This window comes from Zea mays, chromosome 9 (assembly GCF_902167145.1).
Source record: "Zea mays cultivar B73 chromosome 9, Zm-B73-REFERENCE-NAM-5.0, whole genome shotgun sequence".
Classification (NCBI taxonomy): domain Eukaryota; kingdom Viridiplantae; phylum Streptophyta; class Magnoliopsida; order Poales; family Poaceae; genus Zea; species Zea mays.
Genome location: NC_050104.1, coordinates 132,337,104 through 132,343,103, shown reverse-complemented (window position 1 = coordinate 132,343,103; position 6,000 = coordinate 132,337,104).

Here is a 6,000-nt window from a genome sequence, read left to right as displayed (position 1 = left end):
CTTAATGGCCATAAGGTGACATTCCTTGGGGTCGGATTGAAATCTAGCACACATGCATACACTAAGCATAATGTCCGGTCTACTAGCACATAAATAAAGCAAGGAACCTATCATAGACCGGTATGCCTTTTGATCAACATACTTACCTCCTTTGTTGAGGTTGACATGCCCGTCGGTTCCCATCGGTGTCTTCGCGGGCTTGGCGTCCTTCATCCCAAACCTCTTAAGAAGATCTTGAGTGTACTTCGTTTGGGAGATGAAGGTGCCGTCCTTGAGTTGTCTCACTTGGAACCAAAGGAAGTAGTTCAACTCGCCCATCATCGACATCTCAAACTTTTGAGTCATCAGCCTGCTAAACTCCTCACAAGACTTTTGGTTAGTAGAACCAAATATTATGTCATCGACATAAATTTGGCACACAAAAAGGTCACCGTCACAAGTCTTAGTGAAAAGAGTGGGATTAGCTTTCCCAACCTTGAAAGCATTAGCAATTAAGAAATCTCTAAGACATTCATACCATGCTCTTGGGGCTTGCTTAAGTCCATAGAGCGCCTTAGAGAGCTTAAGAACGTGGTCGGGATACCTGTCATCCTCAAAGCTAGGGGGTTGTTCCACATACACCTCCTCCTTGATTGGCCTGTTGAGGAAAGCGCTCTTCACATCCATTTGAAACAACTTGAAAGAGTGATGAGCGGCATAGGCTAACAAAATTCGAATAGACTCTAGCCTAGTCACAGGAGCAAAAGTCTCCTCAAAATCCAAACCTGCGACTTGGGCATAATCTTTTGCCACAAGTTGAGCCTTGTTTTGTGTCACCACCCCGTGCTCGTCTTGCTTGTTGCGGAACACCCACTTGGTTCCCACAACATTTTGCTTGGGACGTGGCACCAGGCTCCAAACTTCATTCCTCTTGAAGTTATTGAGCTCTTCCTGCATGGCCAACACTCAGTTCGGATCCTGCAAGGCCTCTTCTACCCTGAAAGGCTCAATAGAAGAGACAAACGAGTAATGCTCACAAAAATTAGCTAAACGTGAGCGAGTTGTTACTCCCTTGCTTATGTCACCCAGTATCTGATGGACGGGGTGATGTCGTTGGATCATCGCTCGGACTTGAGTTGGAGGGGCTTGTGGTGCTTCTTCCTCCATAGCTGGTTCTTTTTGTGCTCCCCCTTGATCACGCGCCTCTTCTTGAGGAACATGTTCATCATCTTGAGTTGGGGGATGCACCATCGTTGAGGAAGAAGGTTGATCTTGCTCTTGTTTTTCCTGTGGTCGCACATCTCTAATCGCCATGGTGCGTATTACGGTCGTCGGAACATCATCTTCATCTATATCATCAAGATCAACTTGCTCTCTTGGAGAGCCATTAGTCTCATCAAATACAATGTCGCTAGAGACTATAACCAAACCCGATGATTTGTTGAAGACTCAATACGCCCTTGTATTTGAGTCATACCCTAGTAAAAACCCTTCTACTGCATTGGGAGCAAATTTAGAATTTCTACCTTTCTTCACTAGAATGTAACATTTGCTCCCAAATACACGAAAGTATGAGACGTTGGGTTTGTTACCGGTAAGAAGTTCATACGAGGTCTTCTTGAGGAGGCGATGAAGGTAGACCCGGTTTATGGCATGGCAAGCTGTGTTCATAGCTTCCGACCAAAACCGCTCAGGCGTCTTGAACTCTCCAAGCATTATCCTCGCCATATCGATGAGCGTCCTGTTCTTCCTCTCTACCACACCATTTTGCTGTGGTGCGTAGGGAGCGGAGAACTCGTGCTTGATGCCTTCCTACTCAAGATACTCCTCCACTTGCAGATTCTTGAACTCGGACCCGTTGTCGCTTCTTATCTTTTTCACCTTGAGCTCAAATTCGTTTTGAGCCCTCCTTAGAAAGCGCTTGAGGGTCCCTTGGGTTTCTGATTTATCCTGCAAAAAGAATACCCAAGTGAAGCGGGAAAAATCATCAACAATAACAAGACCATACTTACTTCCCCCGATGCTAAGGTAGGCAACGGGTCTGAAGAGGTCCATATGTAGTAGCTCTAGTGGTCTTGATGTTGTCATCACATTCTTGTTGTGATGAGTGCTCCCCACTTGTTTCCCTGCCTGACAAGCTGCATAAGGTCTATTTTTCGAAGCAGACATTGGTTAGTCCTAACACATGTTCTCCCTTTAGAAGTTTGTGAAGGTTCTTCATCCCAACATGTGCTAGACGGCGATGCCACAGCCAGCCCATACTAGTCTTAGCTATTAAGCATGCATCTAGATCGGCCTCCTCTTTCGAAAAATCAACTAAGTAGAGTTTGCCGTCTAATACACCCCTAAATGCTAATGAACCATCACTCCTTCTAAAGACAGGAACATCAACATTTGTAAACAAACAATTGTAGCCCATGTGGCACAATTGACTTACAGACAGGAGATTATATCCAAGCGACTCTACTAGAAATACGTTTGAAATGGAGTGCTCGTTGGTGATGGCTATCTTGCCCAAGCCTTTGACCTTGCCTTGGTTCCCATCTCCAAAGATGATCGTATCCTGGGAATCCTTGTTCTTGACGTAGGAGGTGAACATCTTCTTCTCCCCCGTCATGTGGTTTGTGCATCCGCTGTCGATAATCCAGCTTGAGCCCCCGGATGCATAAACCTGCAAAGCAATTTACATTTGGGTTTTAGGTACCAAACTCTTGTTGGGTCCTACAAGGTTAATCACGATAGCCTTTGGGACTCAGATACAAGTCTTGTCTCCCTTGCATTTGGATCCCAACTTTCTAGCAACTACTTTTTCATTCTTACATAAAAGAGCAAATGAAGTATTTCAAGCATGGTAAATGGTAGAAGGTTTATTGCACATTCTCCTAGGCACATGAGGTACAACAGTACTTCTCCTAGGCCTACTTCTACCATGCACAAAAGTAGAGCTAGAGGCAAACATAGCATGTGAATCATTATAATCAACATAACTCCTACTATAATGAGCATTCCTAGAAAATTTTCTATCATAAATGAAAGCATGATTCCTTTGAGTACTATTAGCCATAGGGGCCTTTCCTTTCTCCTTGTTGGGAATGGGAGCCCTTTGGCTTGTTAAGTTCTTGGCTTCCTTTCGAAAGCCAAGTCCATCCTTAATTGAGGGGTGTCTACCAACGGTGTAGGCATCCCTAGCAAATTTTAATTTTTCAAAATCAACCTTGCAAGTCTTAAGTTGAGCATTAAGACTTGCCACCTCATCATTTAATTTGGTAATAGACGCAAGATGTTTATCACAAGCATCAATATCAAAATCCTTGCATCTATTGCAAATTACAACATGTTCTACACATGAACTAGATTTATTAGCTACCTCTAGCTTAGCATTTAAATCATCATTCAAAATCTTTAAACTAGAGATTGATTCATGGCACACAGATAATTCAGAGAATAACATTTCATTTCTTTTAGTTTCTAAAGCAAGAGACTTTTGTACACTAACAAATTTGTCATGCTCTTCATACAAAATATCTTCTTGCTTCTCTAGCAATCTATCTTTTTCATTTAAAGCATCAATTAACTCATTGATTTTATCTACCTTAGTTCTATCTAAACCCTTAAATAAATCAGTATAATCTACTTCATCATCACTAGAACAATCATCGCTTGAAGTAGTATACTTAGGGGTTTCTCGAACATTTACCTTCTTTTCCTTGGCCATGAGGCAAGTGTGGCATTTGTTGGGGAAGAGAGAAGACTTGTTGAAGGCCGAGGCTGCCAGTCCTTCATCGTTGGAGTCGGATGAAGAGCAGTCCGAGTCCCATTCTTTCCCAAGGTGCGCCTCGCCCTTTGCCTTCCTGTAGCTCTTTTTCTTCTCCTTCTTCCCGCTCTTTTCTTGTTCCTGGTCATTAGCATTATCGGGACAATTTGCTATAAAGTGACCAGTCTTACCGCATTTGAAGCAGGAGCGCTTCCCCATTGTTTTGTTCTGGTTGGGATGCTCCTTGCGTCCTTTTAGAGCGGTCTTGAAGCGTTTAATGATTAGGGCCATCTCTTCTTCGTTTAGCCCGGCAGCTTCAACTTGTGCCACCTTGCTTGGTAGCGCCTCCCTGCTGCTTGTTGCTTTGAGGGCAATAGTTTGAGGCTCGTGGACGGGTAGTGGACCGTTTAGAGCATCGTCCACATATCGGGCCTCCTTCACCATCATGTGCCCGCTCACAAACTTCCCAAGAATCTCCTCGGGCATCATCTTGGTGTACCTAGGATTCTCACGAATAAGGTTAACAAGATGGGGGTCAATTACCGTGAATGACCTTAGCATAAGTCGGACGACATCGTGGTCCGTCCATCTTATGCTTCCATAGCTTCTAATCTTGTTGACCAGGATCTTGAGCCTGTTGTATGTTTGTGTTAGCTCCTCTCCCCTGATCATCGCGAACCTTCCTAGCTCGCCTTCCACCAACTCCATTTTGGTGATCATGGTGGCGTCGTTTCCCTCATGTGATATCTTGAGGGTATCCCAAATTTGCTTGGCGTTGTCCAAGCTGCTCACCTTGTTGTATTCATCCCTGCATAAAGATGCTAGCAACACAGTGGTAGCTTGTGCATTCTTATGAATTTGCTCATTAATAAACACAGGGTTATCGGTACTGTCGAAATGCATTCCATTTTCAACTATCTCCCAAATACTAGGATGGAGAGAAAATAAGTGACTACGCATTTTGTGACTCCAAAAAGAGTAGTCCTCTCTGTCGGAGAGGAAATTCTCCGGCCGGGTGGCGGAGTGCACCCGCCCTAATTCCTAAGATGTGGAGGGGGCTTAAGCGTTTTGCCTGTTGCGAGATGCAGGAATGAACACAAGAACACGCAAGGGTTTAGAGTGGTTCGGGCCGCCAGAGCGTAATAGCCTACTCCACTGTGCGTTGTATTGTTTGAGAGCTTGAGTTGAGTGTAAGCCTGGATGACTTGCGTCTAAGTCCCCTCACGTTGCATGCCTCTTCTTTTATAGTTCAAGGGGGCATGTACAAGGGTTCTGAGCCCTGACACGTGGGCCCAGGGACAAATGGAAGGATGGAACTACTGCTTGCCACGCCCGTGTAATCTCCGTGCGCCATAATATCCGTAGTGCGTACAATATTGATATCTTGCTGCAGCGCCCTCGGTAACGCGCGAGCCATGATGGGTGCGGCACACGCCATGACCTATGTGTACTGTTGGCCAACGGGAATAGTCAGACACGCCGCCTACAGGATGGCTTGGGCGCCGCCTGCCAGTTGAGTGGACAGGGCACATTAAATGCTGAAGGGGCACATCGCCTATCAGTGGGGTAGTCAGGCGGCGCGTCTTCTCCGCAATAAATGCAAGGGCAGCATGGCCCAGTGGTCTTACGTCAGGCCCATCCCGCAAGTTCATGTCATGCACAGTAGGCCGCTTGGCTGCACCAGGTTTCCGCCTCGCCAGGGAATAGGAACGTTGCGTGGACAGGTTCACACCAAGCTGAGTCTGGACACATGTTGCCCCCGGACCCCTGCCTGAGCGGGGTTCGGGTTTTCTTTGTCCCAGAATCCCGGGGTCCGGTGGTGAGTAGTCCAGACCCCACTGAGAGGGGTACGGGACCCATCTCGGAGGTCCGTTCATTACGTACGGGGGTCCGGTGCTTTCCTCGCAGTAGGTCCGGACCCAATGCGTGCATCCTAGAGCACGTCCCTTTCCCTGGCCATGTGGCGACCCTGGGGCGGTCGATGTGGCGCGGCGGAGAACTTTTCTCCGTACAACCAAAGACCTCTCCGCCGGCGTAGTGCCTTCATATTGTGGCAAGGGGTACCCCTGTTTCAGGGTACCGACAGTGGCCCCCGGGCCCACCTCAGAGGAGGGTGCGAGCCTGCAGGTGGGGCCAAAACATGTATCTTGTGTAAGCACAGCATGGCCGGCGACCGGGGCATCTCCTTAGCGCGTGCTGTATTAACCCATCGCACACATGCTGTCAGACTGCCATTGGTCAAACCAATCGTCGTGCCCGCCATCTCG